The sequence below is a fragment of the Centruroides sculpturatus genome, unplaced genomic scaffold (assembly GCF_000671375.1).
Source record: "Centruroides sculpturatus isolate CEXI.00-Female unplaced genomic scaffold, Cexi_2.0 scaffold467, whole genome shotgun sequence".
Classification (NCBI taxonomy): Eukaryota; Metazoa; Arthropoda; class Arachnida; order Scorpiones; family Buthidae; genus Centruroides; species Centruroides sculpturatus.
This window is the reverse complement of record NW_019384682.1, coordinates 115,957-138,947: the sequence shown is the minus strand read 5'-3', so window position 1 is coordinate 138,947 and position 22,991 is coordinate 115,957.

Below are 22,991 nucleotides of genomic sequence, written 5' to 3'. Positions count from 1 at the left end.
ATTAAAATATAAAATTATTAAATTGAAATTTGTTATATAAAGGGCATGTAAAAGGAACGGCATCTTTTATTAGAAAAAGCAATTAAAAACGAAAAAATATATGACGGCAAAAAGTAACTTTATTAAGAAATATTCTGTGTTCATTATATAAAACAGGTCATTATAATTTATAATATCAAAATCACAATTTAAGAGATGCATTTATCAAAGAGATAACTGTTTCTATGCATGGACGCAAATTAAGTTTAATGAAGGAAACTTCTTCTTCTTTTCTTGATTAACTTTATTTTACATTTATATATTTTTCTTCTTTTTTTACATTTCTTTAAACATTTTCAAGCTAATCATATTTACATTTTATAATCGACTGTTTATGTTTCTCGAATGATAAATGAAAAGGAATATTTTACGTACATTTTTAAACATTTTTTTTCTTGAAAACTGTAAACTTCATTAAATCGCGGTAAGTTCAAGCAGAAAATTTATATCCAGCGATAAGTTTTATAATTCATTTTTTAAAATGTTTTAATGATAACTATATTGCAGATTACATAGGAAAATAGTGTTTTACATTAAATTCTATAGCAAAATTTGATCAAAAATATAAATAAATAGATAAATAAAATTGTATAGTTAATTCAAATCCTTATTGTATCCTTTAAATTGTATTTTACAATAATAAAATAGAGATTTAACACAGATTTTATTGAGTATGGTTTCATTTTGAAAATTTAATTAATTAATTATGTTATACAATTTAATTCAAAAATGCTAACAATACGAACATTGATGACGTTTGAGCGTATAATACGAACCACCGTTTAATAATTCAGTTTTGTATATTTATATACATAATATTACTGATGACGTAGAATGGTTACCTAGACTACACATTCCATTCATCTTCACTTTTGAATAATTATACTACCATATAAATAACAAATTTCAATAGCTGCAAATACATATTTACTATAATATAAATACACAAATGGCTTTCATTAAGTCATTTGTACAGTACATGTATATAAGTATGTTCGTTACATTTCCTGTACTTATTTCATAATATATTCTCTCAATTTATTTATAAAGATTAGAGCCTGGGCCTCCTGGGCCCCTCCTTGGTACGCTGCTGAGATCAATAACGTTATACGATAATTATATAAATAGAGATTTCATAGAAAAATATTTTAAAATGCCTTCCTTATTTTGATTAAACATAGATTTAAATTTTTTATTCTATTCTAGTTGCAAACTAGCTTAAAAAATTGAAAATTTCTTAATTTGAGTGATATTTAAATATGTTCTGCTATTTATAAATATCTTCAAAATTTTAATACCTTTTTTAATATTCGAAGAACTTTAAAATTGAGATAAAATTTGAATAGCCTCTTGTATCTTATAGAATTTCCAATTACTAAAACAACATATGATAATGAGAGGGATTGTTATAATTATATTGAAAAGCTATTATGCTTCGAACTATTTAAAACAATTTTAAAATAAATTATTATTGTTCATCATAAGTATAGAGAAAATTAATCTTTATTTTCTGATTTAACATGTAAATCACGTTCCATTCTTTCTTATCTTATTTTGAGAGTGATAAGTATTTGTTAAGATCATCAATAATTAAGAACTTGTTTGTCGAACAATCAGGTCTAAGTCTTCGATTCGGAAAGGAAATTGTGTCTTCTAGCACGTTGTTGGCATGTTGAAGTAATTAGCAGTGAACTTACTCATAGACCACTCAATAGTGAAAGCTCTAATTGTTGTCAGACCTTGGTGTATCTTGACAATCTCCTTTTGTCCTCTACCTCATTAATTTCTAGTTTCGTTTGAAATTATTTAAGATGTTTACTATTTAAATTTTTACTATTATTATATACAAATAATTATAAAAATAAACCATTAAATTTAATTAAAATAAGTTATATTTGACAGAATTATTATATTAACGACAGTTAATTTTTTAAAAAGAAATATAGGCCTATGTTTTAATCATCTAAAAACTTATATAATTTTGTTTTATTAAAATTTCACTGTAAAAAGATCTATCGATTAGATTCTTTTACAATCTAAGGTGCCTTCTGATTTTTGGGCTGCAATTTGAAATAACTGTAGACCTATAAATACTCACGCTCGTCCGTCTGTTCGTTTGTCTATCTGTCTTTTCTTAATTTCGAGAACTGAGATACAATTCGAGACCATAATTCAATTAACTATATACGAACTTCCAATGCGAACTGAAGGTCACGTTATTTCAACTCAAAATTTTCCCCCTGAAAGGTTCGATTATCGGCACGACTCAATTGTTAAAGGAAAAGTATGATATCCAGGGGCATGATATTACAGTACTAATTTGAAGTGGAGAGCATATATTTAAAATTAAATAAATTAAAAATATGATTAAAAATTGCAGCCCGGCATTGTGACTCTGTCACAATAAATATATGCTCGTTCTGTTTGTAAATATAGTAAATCTGATGTTGTTTGGAATATTTGTTTTCTTAAAGTTCATTCTAATTCTATACTAAATCAATTATTTAATTTTTTAATTAAACTAAATTTATAAGATAATTCTTATTTTTGCATATATATAAATATGCAAATTATATTTTATATAATTGTTTTTAATCTTTGAAATGTTAGGAATCGGAAGGATCATCTAAAAATTATGTGACGTTACTTTTTTATTTTTCATCTACTGTATCTCATGCGACACTCCATAACACTATCGAACATAAAAACATTACATAACGCATATCCTCGATCAATTCCGTAAATTGTACAAAGAATAATACAAACTTTTAGATTAATAATTTTAAAAAATACATTTACATTATATATATATATATATATTTAATAAATATATTACTTTTAAAAACTTGAAAAATATTTTTAAATAAAAAATCAAATATACTTGATATTTTTTTAACTTATAAATATTTCGTTTATTTGATTGGTAATAAAAATGTTCAGAATGTACAGAAGTTAATCTGTATTACAAGTAATTTTCTCGTAAATCATAATTAAAACTTTTGAACTGTTTTCTAGGTAACAAGTTAATTTAATTTAATAAAAATTTTANTTGATACTTAAATATGTTTAAATAGTTTCAAATTTAAGTTTTGTGATTTTAGTTTCTGAACATTTAAATATTGTCAATTCTAATATTTCAAAAGCTGTCAATATAAATTTTTTAACCCTCCATTTATAAACTTAACTGAAACAACATCCTTTTCTATTTCTTTATCCAGTGATGCCCAGACGCTATTAATAACAGTTAATTAGACAAGACAACAACCATCAATCAGTAGTTTTTGACAATAAACAACCATCTATTTAACGTGAATGATGTTCACTTATATTTTATAAACGTTATCTGTTAAGAAATAACCGTAAAAAACACTTTTGATGATATTGTTTTTCTCTAAATAAAATTATTTTGTGTTGACTTTTTTATTATTCTTACATTTTTATAAACTCTCTACGCATTGAGAAGACATTAAACTCATTCGATTTACTCGTTATATCACGAATAAAAGTTTAAAAAAAACCAAAAAATTTGTGTTTTTTAATATTGCAGAATTCATTATTTTTCCGTTATATAATGAAAAATGGTTTGTCTTTTCTTAGAAAATGATAAATGGTGTATTATTATCTTTTACTGGAAACTCGTGTTGAAGCGAAATTCGATGCCTGTATTTGAAAAGATACACCTACCTTAAAATGAAGTGTATACTTATTATTAAATAAAAATTTTAATATTCACATTTCTGATAGGATTTACCTAAAATTGTCACGGCTAATAAAACATTATTAAATAGATAAATGATATATTCAAATAAGGAAACAATTTTTCAGTTAATAACGAAAGGTTCTATTTATGACTTTTGCATTATTGTTTTATTTATGAAAAGTTAGTGACTTGGTTTCAATATTATCATATCATTTTTAGAAGAAAAATATTTATAGCTTATCCTTATTGTATTCTTCTCTTTCGATCGTTATTATTCTTCATATGCATTGTGAAGTTATTTATATAAAGTCATATTCCTTTAGATGTGTTTATTTCAATACAAATAAATCGAAAAATTATTATCGAATATTGCAAAGTTAATTTTTTAATAATTTTCTTGCACTTAAATAACTATTATAAAGGTTAACGTTATATAGATACAATGTCTCTGTGTGTTGTGATTTAAACGCATGACTTTATAATTAATAGAAAACTTTGATGTTAAACAGAACAAAATGCATTTAATTAAGATGTGTCTTTAAAATTTTTAATAATATATGCGCTTATCGATCTTGTTTTTTGGTGTAGTCTTAATAAATAACAAGTAAACAAATAGGTAAGTATGAAGATTTATTCAAGATATTTTTAATTAATGAGAGAAAATTTAATTAGTTCTGATAATATTACAAGTATTTTACATAATGTAAGATACTTGTAATATTATCAGAACTAATTAAATTCATTTATTAATAGAGGTTGTTTGAGAATAGTTATTGAAATATATAAATTGATTCATTTGGAAATCTCTTGTTTATACTGTATAAGTTAATTTATTTTAAAAAATATTTCTTTATTAGTTCGGTTATTATTCTCTAGGTAATTATAAAACATCGTAAACTAACTTTTTACCTTATTTAATAAAGAAATGTTTAAATTTCACAATTTAGGATAAAATTCTATTAGTGAAAACGGTGCTGAGACGTTTCATTTTGAAAATTTATTTATTCCATTCTATTTAATGAAATAAATATTTAATTTATATTATTAATATGGCTATATTTTAACTTAAGGACGTCATGATCATCATCTTGGCTTAGGTAGCTTTCTCATACCTGCATCAAAACCTTTTTCTAATTGTTGAGATTAATACAATAGTATCCAAAATATTAACGTTATTAATCATAATAATATATTAAGTAATTAGAAAAAAAATGGAATATAAGTAATTTAATTTGACTTAATCAACAATACTGTACCTGTAGATATTACTGAATTAAATAGGATAATAAATATTGCTATCTATTGTTAAATTAAAAGCTTTTTTAACTTTTAAGAGATGTCAGTCTTTGTTGCTAGAAGTTCTACAGTTGAGAAGAGTAAGATGAATTGTATTAAAATTTTCTTGTGGGAAACTGCTCGTATGATTATATTGGAAGTTTCCATTTTGTTCATTACATGTCACCTAAGCAATACCAATGATTGAGGTGACTGTGACCAGATGACCAGGATGAGGACAAGAAATAACAATCTGATCTGTATTATTTATAAAATAGCATCGAATTTATATCCGGATTCTGGATAGATGATAATTTTATCATGTTAACACTAACAAAAGATACTCATGAAATTTACATTACAGATTATTAAATTGACAAGGACAGTACAAGTTAACCGTATTCTGGAATAATATGATTGGATTGAAAGCACTTTTCAATAATTTTCAGCCATGTTCTCAATAAATGAAGCCAAAAGATTATGCAAGAAAAAATAACTTAGTTTGAGAGCAGAAATTCTTCGTTTCCTAGAAGTGGCTGGCCTTCTTAGAAAAAGTAAAAACTTGTTGAAACTAAATGATATAGTTCTGTTTTTAACACCAATTTTTTTTTCTTGGACATTCCCAAACACAACATATTGCTTAAAAGACATTAAACACAGTTAAGTTTCTTTAAAGTTTAAGAAAGATTTGTTGTTAATAGATGATATTCGAATAAACTAATTATTCGCTTATTAAATTTAGAATAGAATAGAATAGAAATTTAGATTTTTAAATAGATTTTTCTAAATTTAAATTTAGAATAGAAATTTAGAATTTAAAATAGAGAATTAAATTTATCTTCAACATTTAATTTTAAAAAAAACCACTTGCAGCTATATCTCTTTATCCGAATTTTCTGTGCGAATTTCCGCTACAACGAATCATGTTCTTTAGTACCTATTGTGATATCTGAATCGAATAATTCAGCTATTATGAATTTCTTTGGAGAGAATTTGTGAACAATTTGAGTCTTTCCAATAACTAGTAAAGAACGACTCTATTCTAAGCATCTATTATTGTTGTTTAGGTAGCATAGTGTTTCTACACCAGTTGTGCAGTTTAATAGCTTTTATTGCAAATTTTCAGTGAAAATTTTGACCTTATTCTTATTTAGTAGTTTCATTACCTAGATTACTTACTTTTTTTGTTGATCTTAGGCACAGTACAAGATTTTAAGCAAGTTTTAAGAATTACGTTGGGAGCTCACCTGTAACAGAGTGGATAAAATCACTCACTCACTGAACTCTGGTAATTGGTCGCGGGTTCGTGCTTGACCAACGACTGGCTGAGTGGAGTTTTTCGAATTTTCTTCAAATGTCTAACATCTAAATATGTGCAATTTCCCATACAAAGTCCTCTCGAAGGCGCACTTTCTTGGCGAATTTCTCATGTGTTACCTTGACTTATTCAACCCATTCAATCAATCATTACATAACAATTAAAAATGTAAAGAACTTAAGAAACATAAAAACACAACAAAAAGCTTTTTAAGAAAAATCTGAAAATATACTTCTAATAGGCTATAAATTTTTTCACATAAAAGGTAATTATAAGTTATTAATAAAATTTTATTTTACAGTTCGAAAATGAAATTGACCTTAAACTATAGTAATTATAAATTTTATTAATTAACTAATTTACTTTACTAAAGATTTTTAATATTACAGGTTATTGTTTATGAGAGTAAATAAATAAAAAGAGAGCTTTTTAAATTTGCGTCGACGCCCACTGTTAGTAATGTCATTCCTGATTGTTCTATCAGTAATTATGCAATATAAAATATACAGTACCATTACAGAATTTCAGTATATATTAAAAAATCGCACTTCACACACTTTCTATTGAGAAAAACTATAAAACGTATTCGTTTCGTTACAGAGTCTTTATCGAGCTCATTAAATATTTGTTAGTAAAATAATTAGAGTTTATAATGTTTGATGCCATGCTAAAAACATGAACTGCTGGTTAAATAGGTTTTTGTAGTGTTTTAATGGCACTTGGGAAAATTTGGTTGGACTTATTCGGATGGACCGAAGACGAGTTAGAATTTTCTCGTAAGAAATAATGGAGAATATTTGTGATATTTAAATCTTTTTCAGGACGAATTACATTCAGATAACAGAGTATGGCTCTATATCATTACGTAATGATTTTATTTACTCTTATAATTGTACCATATCAATATTTATTCAAATCATGAATGATTAATGATCTAATATCACAGATAGTTAATTATTTTATTTAAATAATATATTATTTTAACAGGTTTAACGACATAAAATAGCACTGACAGATTTAAATACGATTATAAAACATTTCGTCGAAAACACACAATAGGTTTACGAATTTATCCATTGTAGACGATCATCGCAAGTCTGATTGAAAATAGTTGATGTAATTTTATCTATGAAATGAATTTTTCCGAAATTCAAACGATTACGATTCGTCAATATTATCTATATACATTCGTTAGCAATAATGTCATCTAGGTACCCAATAATAGGTGCCTAAAATCACTGAACACTAATAGTTATGGGTTCGCTCCTTAGCAAAGGGTTGGGCATGTGGAGTTTCCCGAGTTTTCTTCGCGTATCTAACACCTAAACAGAAGCCAGTTTCCCATAAAAAGTCCTCTCGGAAGTCACCTCTTTGGCAGATTGCCCATGTGTTGCATTGTTTTATTCCGTCTATCCAAATGCCATCTAGATGCAAGTATTGTATCTTAAATAATAAATTTTCCAGACAATAAAAATAATTATTAAAGAAGATATCGCCTCGACAAAGAATAGTAAAAAAATTTATACAGTACTTCAATGATTATCTTTATTGTAGCTGACATTTAATACATTGTGATCACTTACATGTTGTCTGCAGTTATTAATCTTCAGAATATTAATTTTTTTTTTTCGAAATGGTACTAGACTTTTGCGACATCTTGTAAAATAACAAGATATTTTACACAGTATTTTGTTTTTTAATCTCCTTCACAAATGTTTCTGCGTTTGGTAATATTAAAACAGTCTTATTATATTTATCTGCATATCCATAGACCAAATGTATGACTTCTTTCAAAAAAATGTTTGAAATAAAGTTGCCAGTAGATATATACAGTAAAACATCGCTTTGTGGCTACCTCTGAAATCCCTCTGTAAAACCGTATAAGTTTTAACATTACTCAAACTCCATATTGGTTGGAACCTCATTTAAGTGGCCAAACTAGGAGTTTCCTAAAGTGATATTTATTTCTGTTTACGTGACCAACAGAACAGGAAAATCTCGCATTTCTAAACTCAACGTATTGTTTAAAACGCATTAAACAGAATTGAATTTTATTGCTGTAGTTTTGGAAGTGTGCTGAGATACCAACGACAGATTCAAGTAAAATAAATCTTCATTTACACTCGACAAATTAAATTTATCTCCAGAATTTAGTAAGAAGAAAGACAATTGTATATTTATTCAATATTTTTATGCAAAAATCTGACTGTATTTTGTAAAAATATAACTATATAAATCAGCGATTATCAGGCTAATCACTAATACGTCACTGGAAACATTCGACGAAGAAAAATATTGATGAGACTAATGTAAAAGCCGGTTTAATTATTAACACTTTTTTCTGACACCTGGATACTTTTGTGTATTTAGTGAGTGACATTCGTTTAATACTTTTTTCCCGAATTTTCCTGTTAAAATACAATATTAAATAAAGCCTTTACTAATATTTAATAAACATATTGATTCCGATGGAGTATTGATTTCTTCTATTTGTAAACAATTCCGTTTAGTATTATACAGTACAGTACTTGAATGAACTCTGCTTTTACTGTATATGCAAAAGATTACAGTATTATGTAAATTTTTTGTTCACTTTTCTAGCCCGTACTATAAGCAAGATTCGACACGGTACTTCATAGTTTTGTATGTCAGTTTTTCATAACTCAACATATTATATGGATAGAAATTGTAGCCTATACATAGAAGGTGGCCGCATAATCGAAGTTTTACTGTACATACAAATTGAAAAACAATAACAATATAAAGAGATGGAATATTCAGCGCGTATGTGTTTACAATCCTGCAACAAATTTTAAGTAAAAGAACAACATATTTACTGACTATTTACAACTTAGCTTACTTTTTACATAGTCATTGTTATAAATGTTTGTATATTATAAAATAATAATGTTAATATACAATGATTTATAATATGTTATATATTTCACTACAAAATATCAATAATATAATGCTTGTTTCAATTTTCTACAGAATAATGTATAGTTGAATTGAAAAAATTGAAAAAATTCTGTCATGATATTCAATTTAATATTCAGTTAATGTGCAAGAATTGTGAACATTTTATTACAAAGATACGAAACATCAACAGATTAAATAGGTAATGAAGCTGTGAGAATATGGAACTTTTCATGCCATCATGGAATTACAAATAAGAAAATTTAAAATAAAAAATTTTACGTTAATTTGGTTATAAATTAATTGATTTAAGAATTTACGTTACTTTATACAGAATTGTATATATATTTTATTTATTATATTCTATTAGAGCAGAATTGTGTTGCATCTCTAGTTCAGTTACTCTAATTATCAAATTTATTAGATTATCAAGTTTCTTTCCTGAGTTAACATGAACCTATCCAATGTTAATACAATAATAATAACAGTAATTTTCAATCAGTACATTTATCATTATTAATTTTATTAGCTGTCTGAAAATTCTTTTTAATAAGGGGATTGAATAAATTTTATTCTTTTGAATGTTTTTGATTAGCCTGTAACATTTTTTACACAAATAATCAAAAGAGAATGAAGCAGTTCGAATGAAAATTATGTATATTAAAACTAATGTTATTTGCTTATTGTTATCTGTTATTTGATTTTATGAAGTGTGCCAAAAATATTCGATAAATATAAGTAATAAATAGAAAAATGTTAATACATATTGATTGTTAAATTTTATTTTATTGTACATTTAATTTAACAAACTTATATATAATTACTTAAAATACGTGGATTTAGTTTTGGATAGAATTATATTAGATAAGGAAAATGTTTTTAATTATTAAATTGCTATAATTTGCAAAAGAGCGAAAGTAACCATGCATGTCTTTGGTATTAGAAATATAAATTTCCAAAAATTTATGTTCGATATTGATATATTTTGCATGAAAGATAGAAATCTTATTAATATATTCAATTGTTCATTAATAAATTGCATAAGACAGCATACATAAATCGCTTTTAATGTTTATTAACTTACGGGCTGCACATAAATTACATAACATTAATATGAGTGGGTAGATATGCAGGTGATCGTTACGATGCGTTACAAAGGAGTGGTCATGTTTACAAAAACGTTACCGTAATGCTAAGGTCTCAATCCTTAGGTAACAGAATGACGCATTTTTGTTTCTGAAGTGTTGCATAGCGAACTGTATGTTTATGTCACTGCTTTTTATGTTATACATGTAATTAATAAAATAATGTAACATTCGGTACCTCGTGTGTATATTCTTTGTACAATTAAAGTTGATCGAAGATATTCGTTACGTAATTTTTTGGTTGGTATGTAGAGTACGACAGTGTTACGGAGCGTTTATGGGGTGGAATGGGGTGAAAAGTATAAAAATAGCGTTATATAATTTATGGACGATCTCTTAGCATAATATAAATAAATATAGAAAACTTAATAGTTATAAAAAGTATTAATTTATTTTTTGTATCTATTTAATTAATTAATATTATATAAAGTAAAAGTAATGTTTTTGATAATGTTAATCAGTTAAATGTAATCAACATTATAAATAATTATTATTTGTGTTAAAAGAAGCCGAAAATTTGTTTGTGAAACTATTTATCTGTTAAATTATGTGGGTGTAATTTATATCAATTTTCAATAAAGTTTACTTTTAAAAAATATTTTTTATATTTTTCATTGAAACGTTATTTGTGTATGATATAAATTCGTTATAATTTACGTAATTACTTAAAAACTTGTATATTTTTAACATTATGTAAATTAAAAAAAAATGATTTTAAAGATTATTACTATACAAAATGTATTATATTGATTGTCATTTATTTTTTAAAACAATTGACATCAATATAAGTAATAATACAGTAATGCTACGTTAAAAAATAAGTGACAAATCAATAAGAGAAACAATAAAAAAACAATTTCGAGCTGCAAATTAAGTTTATAATTTGATTATATTTCACTCTTTATTTAAATGAAAATATTTGAAGAAAATTAAATTGGTTACTCTTTTTTCTAATTTGGAAAGGCTCAAATATTCAATTTCTCAAAACTAATTTAAAGTAACAGAACTATTTATACTTACTCTCCCTAATGTTATTTTAATTCAGAAAATTTCCTTCCATCTCATTAAAAACTTCGAGCTAGTAAATAAATCAATGTGCTAATAAACTTTCTCTACTTCTTTTAAAAATAAAGCGAACGACAATTTTATACTATACGCAAATGTAATGCTGTGCGATCTTTATAGAAAATAAGTTCAAAAAATAATAACATAAATAGATAAGATTTAGAATAATATCTTATAAATCACATTTTACGATAATTAATTTTTTATTTATTAAATGTTTTTATAATTCTGAAAATAAAAATATTTACATATTATTATTATTTTATTATTTGTGAGCTTTTAGTTTATATTCTTATAAACACTTATATTAATTGCGTTTGTTTTGTTTAGTAATTGTGTATATCTCATTGTAGTTGAATGTGATACATTATAGAAGATACAACTTGTGTATAACATTTTAATTTTTAAAATGATGAAATTCGTAAAAATAACCTTATTTTTACGAATTTACAATACAGTAGAACCTCCATTATCCGGACCTCCATTATCCGGATTTTCGATTATCCGGATTGTTCAAAATAAACAAAAATTTTACGAATTTGCTGATTTGCACTTGGCGAATTATGACACTGTTTATGTACGTGATGGAATGCATAACTTTTTTTGTTTTAACAACGTCTCACCCAGCACAGTGGCCGTAAACTCTTAAATATAATTTACGTAGTAATAAAAATATAACTTGACATACGTATTTATAAATAATTTATTTTCAAATTACATCATTTCTATGACCAAGGGCGGCGTAAGGCATGGGCAATGTGGGCCACCGCCTATGCCTCACGGTCCGAAGGACCTTGCGTTTCGAAGGTTTATCCATTACTTAAAAACCGCGAACGCGACGATAAAATTTTACTCGTCATAAAACGATAAATAGTTTGTCAAATTTTTATTCATAAAAATGCAGTTTCAACTGCTTTTTATTTTATAAAATCCGTCTTCTTGCGCCACCAGAGGGCCTTTTAAACAATAGGTAGTCTGTTAGCGTTGGTCAGTAGTAGTCCAAATTCAATACGAACGTTTGTTTCTTGAAAATTTGATCACGATTTAAATACAGTATTTACTTTTAATATTACCAATATGTCATCGAAAAGAAAACGTGTTGTATTATCATTAAAAGACAAATTAAAGTATCTATTTCGATTATCCGGATTTTTCCTTATCCGGACTACCTTCATCCCCAATTAGTCCGGATAATCGAGGTTCTACTGTATTAAAGAAATAACCTATTTTTTTAATATTGTACTTTGAACTGTGAGTTCACATACCTATATTGTAATTCTTCAGTTTCGAACATAGACTAACAAGATTCAAACATAACTTCTGCGCCCAGGGCAGGATTTTTCAAGGGTGGATGTGGATCGTTTGCCATAACTTCCTCAAATGGTCCCTAATTCATTTGCAGGTGTAGGTAATGATAATAAAGATACTTCTCTCATTTTTAAATTTTTTATTTAATCTACGACTCGTACTTATGGAGTGTACTATTATTTCGAATAAGAAAAAGGCAATGGTAAAAAACAACTGAACTAAATTTAATTATAACAATTAATTACAACGATTACGCATACATCCTTCTTCTTTGTCTCGAAAACAAGTAGTGCTCTCTGCTTTGTTTCTTCTCTCGTCTCCTCGCGGGATTTTTCTCTAAAAACTTCTTACACTTAATTTTTTAAATGTTTTTCAAACAAGGGTTCCATGAGCAATACAACTAATTTTGACAAACAGTATTTACATAAAGCAAAATAAACTAAAGATCAATGTAATTTTCTTATTGGTTGTTTTTAAGTAATAAAAATGAGTGTGTCCATTCTGTCCCTATCCTTGGGATTTTTTATATGTGTCCCTGGGAATAGTTCTCATTTTCTATATCATAAATATCAATTCGTGTGTTTAATTTTTTATAGTTTTGAAATAAATATTGTTGTCAAGTAGTTAAAAGTAAACTTCCTTATTTTCAAACGTTTATCCGCATTCTTAATTCGCTACAACGCTCAAAACTTTAAATGTTACTTTCTGCGCTTATAATTATTATAATGCAAGCAGCACGTAACAATAATTTCGTGGAAAAGAACTTTATGTATAGTGCAGTATAAATACTCGTATATTATCAATACATATACAGTATATTTATTAATAATGTCAGTATATAGAAAGAATTATTGGTGAAATTAATGCTTGCTTATTTGTAAATGATGTACTCGTAATACCTTAACGATAGAGCTTTACAAATATTAATTAGAATGAATTTTACAAGTATTATCTATAATCTACGTTAAATGCATTTAATATTTTAAAATGGATTATAGTACAAATCGATTAAATGCATGGAAATAGGTCTATAATTAAAAATTATATTGTATAATAGTGTAATTTACAACTCAAATAATGATGTTTTCCTCATTTTGCAGACGCCTAGTTTAATAAAGCTTTTATATACTAAAACACTATTCATTAACGAAAAGTTTATCCAATTTAAATTATCGCATTTCTATCGAAGGATTTCTATCAATTATTTCTAATCTATTATAAAATTACTTTTAAACTGAGTTAAAAATTGCTTATAAAATGCTTAACTAATTTTCTAAATTAATACTATTTAAAAAGAATAGAATATTAGTACAGTATTTTCTCCATTGTAAAATAATAATAATTGAAATTATCGACCAGAATTTATCATTTTTTAATGACTATTTTATTGTTTTTTTTTATACAACTTTAAAATATTTCACATCGTTTCGTTTAGAATGATAACAATCTATTTGAATAAAAATAAATGAACTCTAGTAAATTTGACAATATAATGCTCTAGGAAATTTTTAAAACAAACAAGATTAAAATATGATTACTATCTTTGAAATTTCCAAGAATTTTGTGAAAGTATTTGTTTTAAATTTTTAAATGAAATTATCATATTTATTCAATTATCAGATTTTCCTTTTATTACATTTTATATTTCATCTTAGCGTTAAAAATATCAATAGTTTATAAATTATTGTCATAATGATAATAATAATAAGTTCTGTAGACTTTGTTTTAACAAGTAGGATACATTCTACCAATATCATAATAATAATGTTATATATATTTATATTAACAGAAATAAAGCAAAATTATAATCACGTGAGACGATATCATATAGGCCTATATTTGATATCAAAGTAATAATTTTAAAAATTAAATATGCATTATTATATTTTTTTATAAATTTTTAATAAAATAATTTTATTGTATACTGGCACGATGATGTGACCGTTTAACCAACACTTGGCAAGTTTTCCATCTTTATTTATCTCTTCAAATATAATTTTAGAATTCTTTTTAATTATTTATGATTTTTGGCAAAAAAGGTGCCAAATAAATAAATAAATAAATAGCAATAACTTTGACTCTGCTGATAAAATTTATATATTCTGTTTTCTTAAATAGAAATAAGAAGCGCATAATAATTGTTCTTTTACGAAATATTTTAAATTCTAGAGTTAAGTTTTCGTTTAAAAATAAAAATATAAAGCATTTTGATAATTTTTAAGTTTATTTTTTTAATTACAATTCTTATATAATTTTAGATATTAAAATGTTAAGTATCAATGGATAATTTCCTTTCTAATTTAAGGAAATCTGAAGTATGTGAAAATATTACAAAAATAACAAAAAAGAAATCGGAGAAATGTGAAAAATGCTTAAAGATCCTTTTCATTTAAATGGTAAAATGAAACCACTTATAAGAAAAGAATGTGTAGTAGGACAACATAGAAAGATGACATGAATGACAAATAGGAAGAAAGAAAAACTGTAGTATGGCAAGACTCCATATCTTAAACAAAGCTTAGAAAAAAAGCAAACAAGAGTAATACAAGAAAGAAAGCAGAAGAGAACATGTGTCTAGAAAAACGATATAAATGCAAGAGGGCATAAGAAAATATTATTCAGTACATACGAAAAGTAGAAGAAACCATAGACAAAGAAAAATATGTAAAAACAAAGAAATGTCTTTCACTTTGAATTTATTTTCTGGGCGAACGCAATTAAAATATTCATATAGATTTATTATGTTTTTTATTTTCCACAAAAAATTACAATTTTATTTATCTACTTTAAATACATTAGGAAATATTTAAAGAGATGTAATTTCCTCGCCTCTAAGTAACAAATAACAACCTCCAATAAAAAATAAACAAACAAACAAATAAAACACAACAAACTAATAACTAGAGATGGGCGAATATCACTTTTCTCGAATTCGAACATTAACCAGATCTCGAATACTCGAATATCCCGATTAACAATAAGTTAGTGAACTTAATTATCGTACATAACGTATTTAGTTAATAAATTAGTTAATATATATTATTTAAATTGTTTCATTTATTTCAATACATCAATAAAATGAAATAAGAAGTAAAAAGAAAAACAATTTACTAAGTTTTAAGAATTGAAACTTCAAAGTAATTTTGACTTTGAGTGTTAAAGCAGATTTCTTTTAGGTACTCTTATTTCAATTACAATAGATTAACAAATAATCGTTCTCATTCTCATTTGCAGGTTTTTATTTAAGAAAACAAGAATTTAAAAACATTTAGAATCTAGTCGGCTTCTTCTCTTGTCACAATTTAAACCGGAGATGCTGAAGAGACTCTGTCTGTGTGTAGCGAAGAATACCATTGACACAAAAAAAAAGAAAAGAAAATTAAAATTTATTTGTTCGAACTACAAAACGTTCTTTTTTTAAAAAACATTTATGATGGCAAATATAGTTTGTGGGATCATCTGCAATACAATCGTCGTCGCACGTATAATAAAATGTACTTATTAATTATTCAAATATTTTTAATTTTTGAGTCAGCCCTCTCTTTGGATACCTTTGGATCCATCACTATGAACGTAGGCATGACGTGGTATTGGAGGTATTCGTATTATTTGAATTTATTTTTTATGAACGTAATATTCGAGATCTTGAATATTTGAATACGAGTATTCGAGTATTCGCGAATAGTATTCACCTAACTCTATTAATGAAATACTATACAAAAAATTTATAGCTTGAGTTTTGAAAGGGATAATACTCCTAACTGGTTTATTTTCCTCTTTAATTATGACTACAAATTATAATTTATTGTATGCAAATTTTTTTTTCGACTCTTTCCACCTTGTGAATTAAGAGGGCTTTTATAATCATATCTATCGTGGGTTCGGCCACAAAGGACTGGTAAAGGAGAGGGTCCAATATATCCGGGCCCATTAGTTTAAAAACTCCAGGGGGTTGCTCGGATATGCCAGGGTATCCCAAAGCTGTACGTTGACTCTTTAACTGCCTCGACCATCCGGCCATCAGCTTTCTTAAATTATATGCTAAATCTTCCATATTGAAATCTATGTTCTCAATAAAATTTTATATTAATTATTAACAATTGAAAATATAAAGTATATTTAATTTACTGCACAATTCAATTTTATATTTTTAAATAAATAATTTTTGAAATGAGATTCTATTAACTCAGATATTAAATCATTTATATAAATTCAAATATTTCAATAAATATATTCAATTTCCTAACGGACTGTCGATTTATTCATCGTTTTTTTGAAAAAATTATACTGTCAACGTACTGTACTGTACTTATAAATAAATGGATGAACTACTAAAGTTGTGACATACGAGCTAAAATTCGTTAAAAAATAGAAATCACAAACGCATCGTCAAATTATTAAGCACGAAATGATGATAATGCGACTTGGATTCTTTCCATAAAATCTTTTGTTGCATTGAAAAAATTCAATATTCATATCTTAGAAAAGCTCAGAAATAAGTTTTTTAAGGATAAGATTGTATATTTTGCTTTCGATACAAAATTGAAAATTCTAAAGCTACATGATAAAATCCTTTCGAATTTGCTAAAGGAAAATGCTATTAATATTTCTATTGCAATATTAAAACATTATTTATTTCTATTATTCGTACTGTAAGTGATTGAAAGGCTTGAAAATAGATCATTAACCTCAGATATTTTCATTATATTTGTCAAAATTAATTAAAAATATTTTTATTTATATCTTTTATACGACGAATTTAGTTTTGCTTCTCTGTAACAATACTTTTCATTAATAAAAGTTCATTAATTCAGTAAATTGAAAAATATATGTATTATTATAAAGAGGGGTGTATAATAATTAAATTTTTATGTCTTAAGCTCTATGAGTGTAATTTATTTATTCTTAATGTCGAATAAAGAACAGGTAATTTTAATATATTTTAAAAATTATATAAAAGCGCTTTCATTGATTATGGTTTTTAAAGCTTAGGGTGGGAGATATTGGGGATTGCCTCACCGCCACCTTATACATCACTACAGTGCATTTACACTCACACATCATGATTAAAATCTACTATAGGTTATGTTTATCGGGTATCGAGAGGAATGAAATTCGTTATTCCAACCACTTCCACACACATTATTAAAATGCATTGTCATTGGACTTAGATCCGATGACAATCATTGTCCTCAAAGTTTCAGCTATGTCTTAACTAGAAAAGGATGAAATTTGAGTTGCAAGATTTGAGGAAATGATATAAAGTAAAATTAATAACAAAACCTTGATGAATACATTATCGTAGAAAACAGTTAAACGAAAACTTTTTAATAAAAGTTATATATGAACATATTTAGTTCATACGTATAATCAATAAAAAGAAAACAACTGATATAAAAGAAATTTCAAGAAAAGTTGATTAAAATTACAATTAGAATCGATTAAGGAAAAATAAACGTATATCAATATAAAATACATTTATTTCTTCAATCGATTGTATTCACATAACACAATATCAGTTTTCTTTCAACATTTCTTAGAGGATCTTCTGTAAACAAATGAAAAAATATCATTTGTATTTTCCTAGGAAGTTCGTTTATGTGAAAATTATAGTGAGGTTGATATAGCCCGTTATAAAATATACCAACTAATTTTATTTTCTCTTAAATTTAAATTTGTTATTAATAAATTTATTACGGTACATTAATTGTTACTTAATCATAAGAAAATAATGAATTTTATAAAATTTAAAAATTTTGAATATTGCACTGTAATTTACAATTTATTTTAAATTGTTTGTTTAAAAGAAATTTCGTGTCCTGGTTACTACAAATATATACTTTTGTTCAGTTAAAAAGTAAATTAACTAACTTTGAATTTACATGGAATAGAATATTTGTTTAATGTTCTTTGTTCACTTGAAACGTATAAAATTTCTTTAGAAATTAATAAAGTGCTTTGAAGACAACGTTTTGAAGTCTATAATTAAAATGAGAAAAGACTAATGTTTATTTTACACAACTATTAAATTCGGTATATTCATAGCAATTGCTCTGGTCAAATAAATTGAGTTACAATTTTATAACATTCTTATTTGATTCTATATTTATCTTTTCCAAAATACCTAAATAATAAATTCGTTAAATAAATAAATGTATCAAGAAAACAAGATTTAAAATTTTAGTATCATTTATTTAATCCTAACAAACTGATTCTAACTGAAGTCTAGTAATATATTCGATTGATGAGATAAGGCAAGCAACACAGGCGATCTGCCAAGAGGGTATGCTTCTTGAAAGGACTTACTATGGGAAACTGGTTGGTTCTTATTTAGGTGTTAGACACGTGAAGAAAACCCGAACAACTCCGTGGCAAGCCCATTGTGAAATTCTGGCGCAAATCTGCGACCAACTACCAGTATTCAACTATTAAGTGGTTTTATCCATTCAGTGGATAAAATTAGAGAATTTAAATTTAATTTTGTAATGTAAATTCATTAAAAGCAATTAAATAAAATTTATTGTTGCAGTAATCAGATACACGTAGATAAATAATAGTATTTAAAAGTTAGTTATGATATATGAGCGAGTTTTGGTTTATTTCCTTACACAAGAGTCATCTTGTGTAAGGAAGGTTGAAATTTATATTTTCTAAGAGTAGTAAAGCTTAATGAAAAGTTTAAGAAATTGACCATCTTACAATAGAATGTAAAAGAATAATTAAATTTTGCATAAAAATATTTAAAAAGCAAGAAATTAATATTAATTAATAAATTACATAGCGGAATATATGAATACATGAAGTATCTCAATATCAAGAGCACAATTTAAACAAATTTACTTAATAAATCGTGAGTAAGAATTTTTATCAATTTTTTATACACTTGTCGAAAAAGTTAAAAGAAAAAAATCGAAAAATATAAATTTAATGTTACAATTGAATTTACTATTTTAGCTTTAGGCAGTACAAAGTATAAAATATATATATATTTCTTCTGATTGAATTTTTCTTAACATTACCTAAATCGTCCAGTACTTTTAACCTTTAGGCTATTATTTCTTATGATATCTGATTGATGATACGGTTTATTTACATATCATTAGGTTTTGAGCATTATTATTATTATTATTATTCTCATTGATCAAGGACATCAGAAAATTTTTATTGAGAATATTCAATACACATCAAAAATTCAGTTTTTATTTTTAAATTTTATTTCAACAGATTCTTATCGTTATCGAAAATAAGAATTTGTATACAGCATATTAAAAAAAGGACGTGGCACTCAGAATATTAATGCTTTCCCATAAGCAGACAATTAAAGTTGTAACAATAATAGTTATTTTTCGTAAAATTAATTAATTTTTATTTTTATATTACCAGGTTTTTATACATAAATTATATCTTCAATATGTTAGAAATAATTTAATGCTTCTTAATGATTATTAACCTTAATTTTTCACATATAAAAATTTAAAATTTTGTTTCATTATTTGTACAAATATAATCTCACATCATGACATTAAATAAATTAAAATAATTAAAATTTAATTAATTCAAATACATTATATTATTAACTAAATTGTAAAAAATTACAGAAATAATTATTATTAAAAATTTCAAAAAATAGAATTGTAAATAAACGTTTTGAAATACTTTACAGGTGTTTATAAGGTATAGAAATAATGCAAGTCAAAGTGAAATGACAAATATAGTGAATGAAAACACGTCAAATAAAATTGATGTGCACATTTAATAATTTAAATGGAAGAAATATGCTCTTATACCATAATGGAAAAGCAGAGATTAAAGTTTTAAAACGATCAGAACTGCAATAAATAAATGACAACCAACCTGACGGAACGTCGTTATGTCAAGAAAAAGCAAAGAAAACTTCTTTACTTCTAATAAATGCGCGTAGATAGAAGTGCCAGAAATAGAAACCCCTGAAATGAGGAAAGCTTCGGTATTAAATTAAATTTCCACATTGTCGTGAATTTTACATTGTCATGGTAATGTGGCATATGAGACAGATCTGCTAATGAAATTAATAGTTGTCATTCTCCCAGCGGCTTTTTGATGAAGAAAAAATGTTTCGTTGATTTTTCCCTGCCTGCTTAGAAGTTTATATGTAAAAATGGAAGATAATTTTAATAAATTTCTTATTTATTGACAAAAAATAAATGTATAGATAATTAAAACCTGGTAATAAATTCCATTTTTGTTTATTATTTTATATAGTAATTAATTATCCAAAATGTATTTCTCGTTCTTTTTACCAAATAAATCTTCAAAAACATATTTTTTCTAGTTATAATAATCCAAACAAAAATATGTGAGATGTAAAAAAAAATTCGCCAAGTAAAAATTTATGAAAATTTATACGACGGTCAAAATTTTTCTTAGAAGTTTTTCTTTGGCAAAGGTAAGCTTGGCGCTTGGAGACGAAATATAGAAAACAATAATACAGGCAAAAATCTTGTGGGTACCGCTTCCAAATGCCAAGCTTATCTTTAACAAAGAAAAACTTCTAAGAAAAATTTTCATCGTCGTCTAAATTGTCATCAATTATTACTTGGAGAAATTATTTTACATCTCACATGTTGGTTTTTCTTGGATATCAAATGTTTTTGTTTAATTAATAATTGTATCATTGCGTCAAGGCATAAAATCGGTCTGCGCCGACCGACGCTTTCGATAGGCCGTATGAAAAAATCGATATAAATAGTTTTAATTCCCATAAATTTGAGCTTTTGTAATTCTGAGTAACATTTGGAATAAAATTTATTTGTTTCCGTGCAATTTTATCCTTATCGGCATGAAATTAAGCCGTAAAACTGAATTATCTCTATGGGGGAAACCCCCGTGAACATTGACCTATCGACCCGGAAGTTCCGCCGGCATCTCACTGATAAAGAGAAAGTCATAAGTTTAAATTTTGAGCTATCTAGACAAAGTAGTTTTTTTTTCTATACGAGCGTCTACAGTGCTGGATGAAGAAGAAGAAGGAAAATAAAAAAATACAGCTTTTTTGGCAATTTTTGACCTTTTCAATTGCTTATATTTCGGCAACCTCTTTATTGAAAATCTTGAAGTTTTTCACATTATCTAAGAAAACAATTTTCTTTCAAACGAGATATTCGGAATTACTATAGGTGTTTGGGGAGGAAAAATCGACCCCCAAAATCGGCAACTCCCTGCCAAGTAAAAAAGTCATTCAGTGACTTTTTTACTTGGCAGGGAGTCACTCAGTGCCGTGACTCTTAATCAAAATTTTTCGATTGCAATTTATTTCTCTTTTATTTTTAATATTTGATATAAGTATACTAATATAGAACGTAAATAACGAACAACTAAAATATTTATTATAAGATAAAACTAGACTTTTAAATATTAAAAATACTGCCCGTCGGCCAGATTCTCGAGTGGTAAAATATAAGCATACTGCCGTACTATTTCCGATAAATTATGGAAATCTGGATTCAAATCTAAAGCAAATCCCCATAATATATCGATAAGGGTCAGGTGTTATTCACCTATGCTGGCCAACAAATTAGTGAATTAGGTCCATCTAACTGTGCAGTCTTTAATGTGTGGTTGAATTGCTAAATTAATAATTAAAGTATTGTTATGTAACTAAAGGAACTAAATTTTATGTTTATATTTTAATTCAGATATAATATTTAAATTGATTTATATATATGAACAAAGTTAAAAATGAGTGAGAACGAAATAGAAAGCTATTTTAAATCTTATTTGAATCATAACATTAAAAAGCAGCAAAGATACAGAATGATATTAATATATTAATATTTTAACATTTTTTAGAAGAAATTAGTTATTCGATATCTTTTCCATTCTTCACTTCCCTAAACTTCACTAAAATTCGGCAATATGATGAAGCGAGATGTAATGAATTCTGGAAGATACTGTTGTGTTGAATGTTCTCTTATTCAAGTGCCATTTTTTCCAACAATTGGCTAAATAAAAAAAGAAAGACAGACTCTTATCAAATGTTAAATTATTAAATATATTTTTAATTGCTTTATACGTTTATTTCTATAAAGAATTTGAAAATAATTATTTGTACTTTTTCATTTCTTAAGGGTTATCGTTTTATTTGTAAAACTTAAAAATTATATTAATCAAAGTAATCTATATTTTGAAGTAGTATTCTTAAGAAGAAATTTCAATAATTTTAATGAAAGTATTAAAATCAGAAGTT